Source organism: Nicotiana sylvestris, chromosome 9, assembly GCF_000393655.2.
Source record: "Nicotiana sylvestris chromosome 9, ASM39365v2, whole genome shotgun sequence".
Lineage (NCBI taxonomy): Eukaryota > Viridiplantae > Streptophyta > Magnoliopsida > Solanales > Solanaceae > Nicotiana > Nicotiana sylvestris.
This window is the reverse complement of record NC_091065.1, coordinates 62,560,503-62,575,349: the sequence shown is the minus strand read 5'-3', so window position 1 is coordinate 62,575,349 and position 14,847 is coordinate 62,560,503.

Genomic DNA, 14,847 nt, shown 5'->3' with positions numbered 1-14,847 from the left:
TCAGTGGTCTAGCATCGGAGAATGCTCTGGGATTTATAAATGAGAGTTACAGCATTCTCCGTACCATGGGTATATCAGGATCGAGCGGGGTTTCCTTCACTACCTTCCAGCTTCGAGGAGCCGCCTATGAGTGATGGCGCACCTATGAGTTAGACAGTCCAGATGAGGCTGCTTCACTGACTTGGAGTCAGTTTTCAGATTTGTTCCTGACAGAGTATGTTCCTTAGAGCCTAAGAATACATAGCACACAGAATTTGAGCATTTGCGCCAGGGTGCTATGACAGTTTCAGAGTATGCTGTCCGGTACACCAGTTTGGCTAGGAATGCACCAGCCTTGGTTTCTACTATTCGCGAGAGGGTTCGCCGGTTTATTGAGGGACTTATTCCCAGCATCAGGTCTAGCATGGCTTGCGAGTTGGAGATGGATATTTCTTATCAGCAGGTGGTGAGCATTGATAGGAGGATTGAGGGTATGCATGGTAGGGAGAGAGAGGAGAGGGAGGCCAAGAGGTCTCGAGAGTCAGGCCATTATTCTGGTGACCGTGCCCCAGCTGCATGTCGTCATGGTAGGGGTTATATGAGTCGCCCTGTTCATTTAGCTCTTCCAACAGCCAGTAATGCTCCAGCTCCTCCTAGATCTCAGGAGCCTTATTATACACCACCGATATCTAGCGCGCCTCCTGCGCGGGGTGCTTTCAGAGGTTAGTCTAGAGGACCTGGCCCGAGCCAGTCACAACCGCCATGCCCTCCTAGAGCTTTTTTTGAGTGTGGTGACACACGCCATATGGTGAGGGATTGCCCCAGACTTGGGAAGGGTGCACCTCCACAGACTTCTCAGCCACAGCATGCCCATGCAGAGTTCTCAGGCTATGGTTACAACTCCAGTTGCTACCCCACCTGCTCAGCCAGCTAGAGGTGGAGGTCAGAGAGGTAGAGGTCACCCTCGATGGGGAGGCCAGGCCAGATACTATGCCCTTCCTACTCGTATCGAGGCTGTTGCCTCTGATTTTGTCATCACATGTATTATACTGGTTTGTCACAGAGATGCATCGATTCTATTCAATCCAGCCTCCACTTACTCTTATGTGTCTTCCCATTTTGCTCCACATTTGGGTGTACCTCAAGATTCTTTGAGTTCCCCTGTTTATGTTTCTACTCCCGTGGGAGATTCTCTTGTTGTGGACCGCATTTATCGGTCGTGTTTGGTTGCACTTAGTGGTTTTGAGTCCAGAGCCGATTTATTATTGCTCAGCATGGTAGGCTTTGATATTATCTTGGACATGGACTGGTGTCGCCCCATTATGCTATTCTTGATTGTCACGCCAAAACCGTGACGCTGGCTATGCCAGGTGTACCACGTGTTAAGTGGAGGGGTACTTTAGATCACACTCCTAATAGAGTTATTTCTTTTCTTAAAGCTCAGCGTATGGTTGAGAAGAGGTGTGACACATATTTAGCTTATGTGAGAGATGTCAGTATTGATACCCCTTCAGTTGATTCAATCCTAGTAGTACGGGATTTTCCCGATGTGTTTCCAGCTGACCTTTCGGGCATGCCGCCTGATAGAGATATTGATTTTGGCATTAATCTGTTGTCAGGCACTCAGCCCATTCTATTCCTCCGTATCGTATGGCTCCTCCTGAGTTGAAGGATCAGTTACAGGAATTGCTTGATAAGGATTTTATTCGGCCCAGTGTATCACCTTGGGGTGCTCCTGTCTTGTTTGTGAAGAAAAAGGATGGTTCTATGCGTATGTGTATTGATTATCGCCAGTTGAACAAGGCTACAGTGAAGAACCGTTATTCTTTGCCTCGTATTGATGATCTGTTTGACCAGCTTCGGGGCGCACAGGTGTTTTCTAAGATTGACTTGCGCTTAGGTTACCATTAGTTGAAGATTCGGGAGCCAGATATCCTGAAGACTGCTTCAGGACTCGGTACGGTTATTACGAGTTCCTTGTTATGTCATTTGGGCTGACCAATGCCCCAGCAGCCTTTATGCATTTGATGCATAGTGTGTTCTGGCCGTATCTTGACTCGTTCGTCATTGTCTTTATTAATGATATTCTGTTATATTCCCGGAGTCGAGAAGATCATGAGCAGTACCTAAGGACTATGCTTCAGACTCTGAGAGAGAAGAAGTTATATGCTAAGTTCTCAAAATGTGAGTTTTGGTTGGATTCAGTGGCATTCCTAGGCCACGTGGTATCGAGTGAGGGTATTCAGGTGGATTCGAAGAAGATAGAGGCCGTGTAGAGTTGGCCCATACCATCCTCAGCTACAGAGATCCGCAGTTTCCTTGGCTTGACAGGTTACTACCGTCATTTTCTGGAGGGGTTTTCATCGATTGCGGCCCCTATGACCAGGTTGACCCAGAAGGGTGCTCCATTTCAGTGGACGGAGGAGTGTGAGGCGAGCTTTCAGAAGCTCAAGATAGCTTTGACTACAGCCCCTGTTTTGATATTGCCTATAGGCTCGAGGTCTTATACGGTCTATTGTGATGCCTCGCGGGTTGGTCTCGGAGCAGTGTTGATGCAGGACGGTAGGGTGATTGCCTACGCGTCTAGACAGTTGAAGATACATGAGAAGATTTAACATGTTCACGACCTTGAGTTAGCTTCCATTGTTCAAGCCTTGAAGATTTGGCACCATTATTTATACGGGGTTCCCTGTGAGATTTATACTGACCATCGGAGCTTGCAACACTTGTTCAAGCAAAGGGATCTAAATTTGCGCCAGAGGAGATGGTTAGAGTTGTTGAAGGATTATGACATCACTATTTTATATCACCTAGGCAAGGCTAATGTGGTGCCTGATGCTTTGAGTCGTCGGGCAGAGAGTTTGGGGAGTTTGGCTTATTTACCAGCATCGGAGAGGCCTATGGCGATGGATGTTCAGGCCTTAGCCAGCCAGTTTGTGAGATTGGATCTTTCGGAGCCCAGTCAGGTTCTAGCTTGCGTGGTTTCTCAGTCCTCCTTATTTGATTGTATCAGGGAGCGACAATATGATGACCCTCATTTGCTTGTTCTCAAGGACAAGGTCCAGCACGGTGATCCTAGAGATATGACTATTGGTGATGATGGGGTATTGAGGATGCAGGGTCGGGTTTGTGTACCTAATGTTGGTGGACTTCGAGAGTTAATTCTAGAAAAGGCCCATAGCTCGCTGTATTCCATTCATCTGGCTGACGCAAAGATGTATAAGGATTTGAGGCAGCACTACTGGTGGAGACGGATGAAGAAAGATATAGTTGGATTTGTAGCTCAGTGTCTCAATTGTCAGCAGGTGAAGTATGAGCACCAGAGACCGGGTGGGTTGCTTCAGCAGATAGAGATTTCGGAGTGGAAGTGGGAGCGGATCACCATGGACTTTGTAGTTGGGCTCCCACGGACTTTGAGAAAGTTCGATGCTATTTGGGTGATTGTGGATTGGCTGACCAAGTCAGCTCATTTCATTCCTGTGTGTACTACTTATTCTTCAGAGCGGTTAGTGGAGATTTATATCCAGGAGATTGTTCGTCTGCATGGTATTCCAATTTCCATCATTTTAGATAGAGGTACTCAGTTCACATCACAATTGTGGAGAGCCGTTCAGCATGAGTTGGGTACTCGGGTGGAGTTGAGTACAACATTTTACCCTCAAACGGACGGATATTCCGAGCGCACTATTCAAAGTCTTGAGGATATGCTCCGTGCGTGTGTGATTGAGTTTGGAGGTTCTTGGGATCAGTTCTTGCCATTGGCGGAGTTTTCTTACAACAACAACTATCAGTTCAACATTCAGATGGCACTGTATGAGGCTTTATATGGTAGGCGATGTAGATCCCTGGTGGGTTGGTTTGAGATGGGTGAGGCTAGATTATTGGGCATGGACTTAGTTTAGGACACTTTGGAGAAGGTTAAGGTGATTCAGGATAGACTCCGTACAGCCCAGTCTAGACAGAAGAGTTACGCGGACCGGAAGGTTCGTAATGTTTCCTACATGGTTGGAGAGTGGGTTCTGCTTCTGGTTTCGCCTATGAAGGGCGTTATGAGATTTGGGAAGAAAGGGAAGTTGAGTCCGAGGTTTATTGTCCCTTTTGAGATATTGAGGCGTATTGGGGAGGTTGCTTATTGGCTTGCCTTACCTCCCATCTTGGCAGGAATTCATCCGGTATTTCACATTTCGATACTCTGGAGGTATCACGGTGATCCATCGCACATGTTGGATTTCAGTTCAGTCTAGTTGGACATGGATCTATCCTATGTTGAGGAGCCAGTGGCAATATTGGACTGGCAGGTTAGAAAGTTGAGGTCAAAGAACATTGCATCAGTAAAGGTTCAGTGGAGAGACTAGCCGGCCGAGGAGGCGACCTGGGAGACCGAGCAGGATATGCGCAGCCATTACCCTCATCTTTTCACTACTTCAGGTATGTCTTTATGCTCGTTCGAGACGAACGAATGTTTAAGTGTAGGAGGAAGTGACGACCCGCCAGTCGTCTTAAGAATTAATGCCTCGATCCCCTATTAACTGCTTTCCCCAAGTTTATTTTTGCTATTTTGATTTGCCGGGAAGTTCGGTTTTGAGTTTCGGAGAGTTTTGGGACACTTAATCCCTAAATGAGAGCTTAAGTGTTGGAAAGTTGACCGTAGTTGGAGGAGTGTGAATATGGCCTCGGAATGGAAATCCGATGGTTCCGTTAGCTCCGTTGGGTGATTTCGGGCTTAGGGGCGTGTTCGGATTGTGTTTTGGAGGTCTGTAGCTAATTTAGGCTTGAAATGCCGAAAGTTGAATTTTTGAAGTTTCCGGTTCGATAGTGAGATTTTGATCCGAGGATCAGAATGGAATTTCGGAAGTTGGAGTAGCTCCGTAGTGTTGAATGTGACGTGTGTGCAAAATTTCAGGTCTTTCGGATGAGGTTTGATAGACTTTTTGATCGAAAGCGTATTTTTAGAGTTTTTGGGATTCTTATGCTTGAATCCGATCAAAAATAGGTGTTTTGATGTTGTTTTGAGCGTTTCGAAGGTTGGAACAAGTTTGAATAAAGTTATGGGATATATTGGTAGGTTTGGTTAAGGTCCCGGGGGCCTCGGGTGTGTTTCGAATGCTCAAACGGGTACTTTTGGCCTTTGGGAGATTGTAGGTTTGCTGGTATTTCGGCAGCAGTGATTTGTTCATTGCGATCGCGTGAGATCATCTGCGATCGCATAGAGTAAGCTGAGACCATGCACTTTGTTGTGAATTGCGATCGCAGAGTAAGGAGTGCGATCGCATATGGTGAGTTTTTTGGTCATTGCGTTCGCATGAGGACCGTTGCGTTCGCATAGAAGGATTTAGTGCGGCAGTAGGTGATGGAATTTGCTCTATGCGATCGCATAGAGCTGGTCGCGATTGCATTGCTTTGAGGGAGTTGTCTTATGCGATCGCGATTAAGGATTATCTGGGCAGAATATAAAATTTCAAAGTCGAGTGTTTTGACATTTTTATCAAAACTTAAGCTTGGGAGCTCGGATTTGAGCGAGGTTTAGAGGGATTTTCAGAGATATTGATTGGGTAATGATTCTTAAATCTTTTTTGCTCGTAACCCATTAATCTAAACATGAATTCATCATTTAATTTCGGATTTTGTATGAAAATTGGGGGAAAGTTCTTAGACCAAGAATTTGAGTTTTGATTAGGGATTTGACATTGGATTGGGATAATTTTGGTATGGTTAGACTTGTGAGAGTGTGAGGATTCTGGAAATGTAAATTTTACCCGATTCCAAGACGTGGGCCCGAGGGGTGTTTTGGTCATTTTATCTAATTTCGCGTATTAACTTAGAATTTCTTTGTAGAATCAGTTACTTGAAGTGTTATTTATATTATGTAATTGAATTGAATAGATTTGGGCCATTTGGCGTCGAGTACTCGTGGCAAGAGTGTGGTTTCAGGTTGATTTTGAGTCGATTCGAGGTAAATGGCTTGTCTCACCTTGTGTGGGGGACCTTCCCCTTAAGATTTGGTATATTTGGTAATTGAAATGCCTTGTACGTGAGGTGATGAGTGCGTACTTATGCTAATTATTGGAAATCTAGTTTTCTTTAAGTAATTACTAGTATGTTCCTTTTCCTGTTTTTATTACTTGCCCTATTAAGCTTGTTGTTAGCTTAGGAAAGCATGTCTAAGTGACTTAATTGCTTTACTTGCTGAAACTGCCTTACCTGAATTCTGTGCAGCATGCTAGACTAGAATTACCTGTTTGCCTTAATATGAAACTGACATTTGTTGAATATATTTCCATATTGCTGCTGTGTATTTACATTTGGGACTACAGATGTGGGATTCCGGTAGATCCCCCTTACCTGTTTATTTGGGACTACGGATGTGGGATTCCGGTAGATCCCCCTTGTCTGTTTATTTGGGAATACGGATATGAGATTCCGGTAGATCCCCCTACATAGTGATATGGAACTACGGGACTGCACCCGGTAGATTCCCAGTACTGGATATTTACATTTGGGACTACGGAACGGGATTTTGGTAGATCCACGTGCACTATGAGTTGGACTACGGGACGGTATATAGGGAGACTTATCGGATATGCGTATTTGGGACTATAGGACGGTATCCTGGGAGATCCCCGATTTGTTATTATTGGTGCTGAGCTGTATTCCCTTCCGTGTTTGTCTTGCTTCTTTATAGTTGTTGTTGTCCTGTATATCATGTGTTATTTTCACTACTGTACTTATTTATACTTTTCTGTTCTATACTGTTGAACTCTATATTTTTGTTTAATTTCAGTAGGCCCTGACCTTCCTCGTCACTGCCTGGCCGAGGTTAGGCTTGGCAATTACTGAGTACCGCTGTGGTGTACTCATGCCCTTTCTACGCATGTTTTTTCATGTGCAGATCCAGGTACGTTGACTCAGTCCTACCACCTGTGTGGTTGGTTTGTGGTTCTTAAATTGGTAACTCATCTTTACAACATAAAGTCGAAAGGCAATGGCAGACGACAACAAAATTGAGTTGGTTGATACTGGTATCCAAAAGCAATCAGTTGAACAAGACACTAGGTTGGTTGAAGAGGTAAGGATGTTGAGACAACACATGGCGGACATGTATCGAGCTTGGATGATTGGGAAGGCACCACCCCCTCCACCACCTAGCTTCTTAGATCCTACCCTTACCCAAGCTTCGGTCGTAGTGTCAAATGATTCACCATATTCTCCAGATTTTCCCGCTTATCATAGCTTTCCTAATCTCCCTAGTAGCTCCATCATTCGTTCTCCAACTACCTTCCCAAATAGCCCTTCTGATGTTGTTGAGCCTTGCCAACGACAAGATCCAGTGGGTGTTCCTACTTAACAATTTCAGCCTCTACATCGACCACCTAAATATCCCCGTACTACAGATAATCCTCCTCAATACTATTTCTCTCCACAAAATCCCTGAAGTCATGCCTCACCTTCCTAGTACTCTATCTACAATGCATCGCCATATGCTCCACATATATAAGACCCACAACGGCTTGCACCGCCTCCACAAATGTCTTACCCAGCTCTACAAGCATATCAATCACCTACCCGCAAGATGTTCCAACCGAGGCCCTGAGTACAAAATGAAAAGGCAGCAACAAAGAGAAAAGTCTTTCACTGCTATTGGAGAATCATATGCCAGTCTGTTCCAAAAGCTGAGGCAATTGCACATGTTGAAGCCGATTCAGATAAAAATTTCGAACCCTCTTCCAAGGAAATTTGATTATTCTAAAAGGTGCGCATATTTCTCTAATGCCCCAGGGCACATCATAGAAAAGTGTTGGCATATGAAAAGAGCAGTCCAGAAGCTTATTTATGCAGGTTACCTTACCGTACAAAATCCAGATGCAGCGAATACTAGCCAAAGTTCGTTGCCCGTTCATAAAGAGACGCATATGGTGGGCATGATTTGAGTTGAAAAGTAATATGAGAACTTGTCTAAGCTCCTTGGAGGGCCACTTGCTGCAAAGTTTCAGCATTATTAGTCTCGACTCTAGAAGTTGATCTTAAGAACGAGTCGGCAAAAAGGACCCAAAGGCTATTTGCTGAGGTCAGTGCGATTGGAATTGGTAATGATTTTGGTAATATTGATGTGGAACTCATTGGCTAAATATGTCAAGTTTGATAATTGGAAAGACATTCCTTTCTTGGCTAGCCAGGGAGGAGTTTTGGTGGTTTATTTTGTGGTCATTTCTGATGTCCGGGTTATTTTAGGGTTGTAATCCGGATATTATCTTGAGACTCAAACCCTTCTTCCTTTTATGTTGTATAGTTCGTTTAGTCGTAGTAACTTGTTTAGTGTTATCTAGGTTTGTTCTAGTGTTGTACCCCAGTTTATTTTGCTTGTTTTGTTGTTCAAACCCTTTCACTGTCTGTCTAATGCAATCTCATGTTTTCTGTTGTTTCTAGTCAGTTTTTGTTTAGTTATCTTTTCCTTTTATAGTTCTTTTCCCCCTGACTCTAGTGACATAATATGCACGCATAATTCTCAGCCTGATCTTAAAAGTTAGTCTAATCATGAAGCAATAAAATAATTTTGAAGATGATAGGGACATTTGAGGGAAATAAGTAAAGATTTGGACATTTTGAGATCATCTAAAGTTCGAACTGTGTGAAACTGGTGCAGATAGTTTGGAAAGTTAATAGGACGGTAAGAATTTGTTACAAGAGAGTGCGTCCCAGACAATTCGAAGCGAGCAACTTTGAAGTTTAAGTGCATCTCAAGTTATAACATAAAGCCAAGGGAGTTTGCTCCAAATTGATGGAGCACATCCATATGAAGAAGAAATCACTCAACAAGAGTTTTGTACTTGACAAGGCACTAAAAAAAGGGTAGAAGGCACATCTGAGATATCAATGCCGAAGCTGCAAAAGAAATATCGTGCATGGTCTTCAGTTTTCATTCTCAAGCTGCACGTGTTGTACTTGACATTTTCAGAGATTGGGAGGCGCTCTTTCAGCTACCCAAACACTTTATATCCTTTGGTATCCTTTTGAGCCTGTGCTGATTTCTTTGACCTTCTCTCTTTTGGAATCAAGTGAGAGTCATTAAAAAAAATAAAAGTTCATGTCCCCATAGGTTTGTTTTAGAAAGTTCATTCCAAAAGGAAAATTCAAAAAGAAAAAAGAGATAAAGACAAAAGAAGGAAAAAGGAAGAAAAGAAAAATAGTAACAAAAAGAAAGTATCTTCTTGAACTACGTTCGACCTGATTCTTTTTAGGATACGTAGGCAGCATTACACGGTTCGGTCCCCTCAAAATAAAAATTCAAGATTCCCCAGATTCAAAGAAACTGGGGCAGAAATTTTAGTTTTGCAAGAGATCTGATTCCAAAAGTTGTAATTTTGAACCCTTTCATCTTAAGTTGTTTTGAGCCTTCATGCCGCCATTTCTTTATAACCTTATCCAAAAGCCTACACTACGGTCCAAAGAAAGACGTTTTGGTCAATCTTTGAGGATGCCAAGTCAAGAGAGATAGAGATACAATTCATATTATGGGTAACACTTTGTTCATGGCAAGGAGAGAAAATTTAAAATGAGAGAGTCTTATTGGTAAAAACCTTTGCGGGCACCGTAAGGTGATGCAGAACTGAGAGAAAATTCAAAATGAGAGAGTTTTATTGGTGAAAATTCTCACAGGAACCGTAAGGTGATGGTGAGCTGAGAGATGAATAATGAGAGAGGTTTGCTGGTGAAAACCCTTCGGTGCACTACAAGCCGAATGAGGTTCGTGACTTTACAAAGAAATTGGATTATGGAAATCCTGGTTTTTGAATTATGAAGAAATGGCATGAACTGAAATGTGATTAGTTGGATGGTTTAGGCTGATCAATTCGAAATGCATGTCATGATCATTTGAGCCAGCTGCTTCACTTAGATAAGTCTCTTTTCCATTCTTTTTCCAATAGCTATCTTGTTCGAAATTTTCCTTTTTCAGGACCCTTTATGGATAATGGGATTTAGTTCTAAGTTTTTAGGGCCCTCCTAGTTAATGAGATTTCGCTTTTGGTTTTACCTTTAGGAAATAAAATTTAGCTTTTAAGTTTTCACTCTTAAGATGAGATTTAATTTTAGTCTTCAGGACCCTCCTGGATAATGGGATTTAGTTTTAAATTTTTTAGGACCTTCGTAGATAATGAGATTTAGTTTTTATGTTTGTACCTTTAGAAAATGGAATTTAGCTTTTAAGTTTTCACTCTTAAAAATGAGATTTCATTTTAGTCTTCAGGATCCTCCTGGATAATAGGATTTAGCTTTTATGTTCTTAGAACTCTTTTTGATAACATGATTCGACTAACACTCACAAATGTTCCTAGTATAATCTGGGGCATGAAATTTTCTTTGTTTTGTTTATTTTGTTATGCTTGCAGGCACCCACTTGGAGAATGAGAGAATTCATTTCATGTTTCAATTTAGTGGCAGGCGCCCACCTGAAGAATGAGGGAATTCATTTCAAGTTTTAAGTCAGTGGTAGGCGCCTCACCTGGAGAACGAGGAAATTCATTTCAAGTTTCAATTCAGTGGCAAGCGCCCACTTGGAGAACGATGGAATTCATTTCAAGTATTAAGTCAGAAGCAGGTGCCTACTAGGTGAATGAGGGAATTCATTTCAAGTTTTAATCAGTGGCAGACGCCTACCTGGAGAACGAGAGAATTTATTTCAAGTATTAAGTCAGTGGCAGGCGCCCAGCTGGATAATGAGGGAATTCATTTCAAGTATTAAGTCACTGGCAGGCGCCCACCTGGAGAACGAGGGAATTCATTTCAAATATTAAGTTAGTGGCAGGCGCCCACCTAGAGAATGAGGGAATTTATTTCAAGTTCAAGTCATTGGCAGGCGCCCACCTGGAGAACGAGGAAATTCATTTTATGTTTGAAGTTAGTGGCAAACACCTACCTGGAGAACGAGAAAATTCATTTCAAGTTTTAAGTCAGTTGCAGGTGCCCACCTGGAGAACGAGGGAATTTATTTCAAGTTTTAAGTCAATCGCAGGCGCCCACCTGGAGAACGAGGGAAATCATTTCAAGTTTTTAAGTCAGTTGTAGGCGCCCACCTGGAGAACGAGGGAATTCATTTCAAGTTTTAAGTCAGTGGCGGGCACCTACCTAGAGAACAAGGGAATTCATTTCAAGTTTTAAGTCAGTCACAGGCGCCCACATGGAGAACGAGAGAATTCATTTCAAGTTTTAAGTTAGTTGGAGGCGCCCACCTGGAAAATAGGGGAATTCATTTCAAGTTTTAAGTCAGTTGCAGGCGCGCACCTGGAGAACCAGGGAATTCTTTTTAGAGTTATTTCAATTTTCAATTCAGTGGTAGGCGCGCACTTGGAGAATGAGGGAATTTATTTCAAGTTTTCAGTCAGCAGTAGGTGCTCGTCTGGAGAACGAGGGAAGTCATTTCAGAATTTAATTCAAGTTATAAGTAGCAGAAGCTCGCCTCAAGAATGCGAGTCGACAGTCCGAGATGACCAAAAGAAAAAGTCTCAATCGAGAATTAAAGAGAAAAAAAAGTGAATCCAAAATGCAGAAGCAGATGAAAGATGTGAACTGCTCAAGACATAGCTGAAGCCACGAGCATTGCATGTCTGGTCTTGATCCGAAGAAGCCGTGGAAGAATGAATCAACACCTGCGGCTAGCAAGCATCAAGGTTCAAATCAAAATTCTGCATGAAGGACTATTTAATACTCAAGATCAAGCTTCAGAAGACTTATAGATAAGAATCTTGTAACTCATAGCTGATAGGTTTGTTTAATTCTTTTAGATTTTGATATAAAAACAGGACCGCGAACCGGAACCTCGAGGGAATGGTACCTCACTCGACTCTCTCATCCTCTCCACACACTCCATCACTTCATTCACTTCTGAACTACACGTGGTCTGATTCTTTTATATCCAAGGATATGTAGGTAGCTCAGATACTAGGGCTCGATCACAATCTTTTGTCCATCCTTGTTTCGTTTTGAATAAGTGTCGAGTCAGAATCAATTACGCCGCTTACTTATTTTTTTGCTAGAAAATACTCCGTATTTATAAGTAAAGAGGGGCAATTGTAAGTACGTAATTTTTGAGTCGTCACGTTTTTGAACTAATTTTAATGTTTAAAATATTTATTTAGCTTAACTTTAATTTTTATTGAGTTTCAGTATATTTTTACTTCAAATTACAATTTTAAAAAAAACACAAAAATGTTTTCATTTTTATTGAGGTCATTAGTATTTTGTAGTAAAATCGTTTTAAGTTAGTTATGATTTTATTTTATCTTTTCTATTTTTACCTTAATATAATCTTTGAAAAATACAAAAAATATATAAATATAATATAGTTTTATTTTAATGTAGATTTATTTTAGTTAAAATCAATTAGCATTTTTATTATTTTGAAAAAAAGAAGAAGAAAGAATTGGGCAATTTTTCTTATCTATCTTTTGTTTGAGAGGCTATAAGAGAAGGCCCAAATTCTAGTCCAGACGCCCAACCCATCAGCCTATCTCCCACTTAAAATGAAGAATACATCTCAGCCATTCAAATTCTTTTTATTAAAGGGCTGATATTTATTTTTTCACACCAAATATAAATCCCTTTATAACATTTTCACAAAGGAGAAGAACCCAAGACCTAAGACTGATACCAGCTGTAACTCCCCCCCCCCCCCTTGATTTTCCTTCAACCTAGCAGCCATCACCTTTAATCTCCTAAGCTAGAAAACACCCAGCAATCTCTCACCCCATTTTCTAACTTAACCGCACCTCCAGCCGTCGCCTGTCGTTTCCCCAACGTCAACCAGCCTTCAAACACCATTAATCCAGCTCCAAACGAGATAGCAGCACCCCACCCTATTGAAAAACCTTCAGTGGCCAGATCTTTCTCAATCTTAGAGAAATCAGTCGGAACCTCCCCTCATTAAAAAAGAATCGAACAGACACACACACTCACGAGAGAGACAGAAGATCAGGACAGAGGGAGAGGAGAAAAGTTCTAGATGGACTTCGATTAAGGTTGTCACGACCCCAGTTCGCTCTCCGTGAACCATCGTGACGGCACCTAGTCTCTATAACTAGGTAAGCCTAAATTGCGGAAGAAAATCAAAATTTGCGGAAGTAAAACAATTTAAAAACATAAATAAGGCAATAACAGTGTTAAATGTACTGCTCGGCATACACCATATTTATATAGATCTCAAAACCAATATCTAAATCCAAGACCCGGAAACCTACAAATCACAAGCTAAGAAAAAGAAATACTAGATAGCTCTAACTCCGGAATTTTGTCTAATACAAACAGAAGTACAGAAGGGCTAAATACTAAAATCATGAATAAAAGGGACTTCTCGGTCTGCGGACGCGGCAGTTGTCCCTCGAAGTCTCTAAGCAGTCGCCTCTCTCAAGGATGGTAGGCATGAGTAGCGGTACCTGCATCTGCACATGAAAAACATGCGTAGAAGGGGTGTGAGTACACCACATTGGTATTCAGTAAGTGTCAAGCCTAACCTCGGTTGGGTAGTGACGAGGAAGGTTAGGGCCCTACTAAGATTAAATAAATATAAAGATGACACGATAAGATAAGCAGTACAATTGAGAATCTACATTAAGAATCTACACAGGATAATAAGAGTATAATAACAGAAATAGAGATGAGGCAACCACGAGGAAAGTAACCGGGGATCTCTCAGTATCCCGAGGATCTCTTAGTACCCTCAATATATGCCAGGGATCTCCTGGTATCCCGAGGATCTCTCGGTATCCTCAATATATGCTAGGGATCTCTTGGTATCCCGAGGATCTCTTGGTATCCTCAACGTATGCTAGGGGTCTCTCGGTATACCGAGGATCTCTTAGTACCCTCAATATATGCCAGGGATCTCTTGGTATCCCGAGGATCTCTCGGTATCCTCAATATATGCTAGGGATCTCTTCGTATCCCGAGGATCTCTTGGTATCCTAAATATATGCTAGGGATCTCTCGGTATCCCAAGGATCTCTTGGTATCCTCAATATACGTGTCAGGGATCTCTCGGGATGCCATCCCGTAGTCCCAAATTTAAAACACACAGAAGCAATACAAGAATACTCAATTAAATGCTAATTTCGTACCAAGTAAATAGTTAAATTTTAGCCTAACATGCTTCACGTAATGCAATTAAATAAGTTTAAGCAAATAGGCAACTAAGTCAACTAAACATGCTTTTCTAAACTACAACAGGCTAAATTCGCATGTAGAATAAAACAGGAAAAAGGAACTTAATTGAAATACTTAAAGTAAAATCGGATTTTCAACAATTAGCGCAAGTACGCACTCGTCACCTCACGCACAAGGCATTTCAATTATCAAATATATCATATCTTAAGGGAAAGGTCCCCCACACAAGGTTAGACAAGCCACTTACCTCGAACTGACTCAAAATAAACCCAACACCACGTCTTTGCCATGAGTATTCGACTCCAAATAGCCCAAATCTATTCAATTCAATTGCATAATGTAAATAACACTTCAAGTAACTGATTCTACAATTAAATTCTAAACTAATACGCAAAATTCTATAAAATGACCAAAACACCCCTCGGGCCCGCGTCTCGGATTCAGGTAAATTATAGTTTCAGAAGCCTCACACTCTCACGAGTCTAACCTTACCAAAATTATCCAAATCCGATGTCAAATCCCCAATCAAAACTCAATTTCTTGGCCTAAGAACTTTTCCCCAATTTTCATACAAATTCCGAAATTAAAGGATGAATTCATGTTTAGATTAATGGGTTACAAGCAAAAATGAGTTAAGAATCGTTACCCAATCGATACCTCTGAAAATCTCTTAAATTCTCGCTCAAATCCGAGCTCCCAAGCTTAAGTTTTGATAAA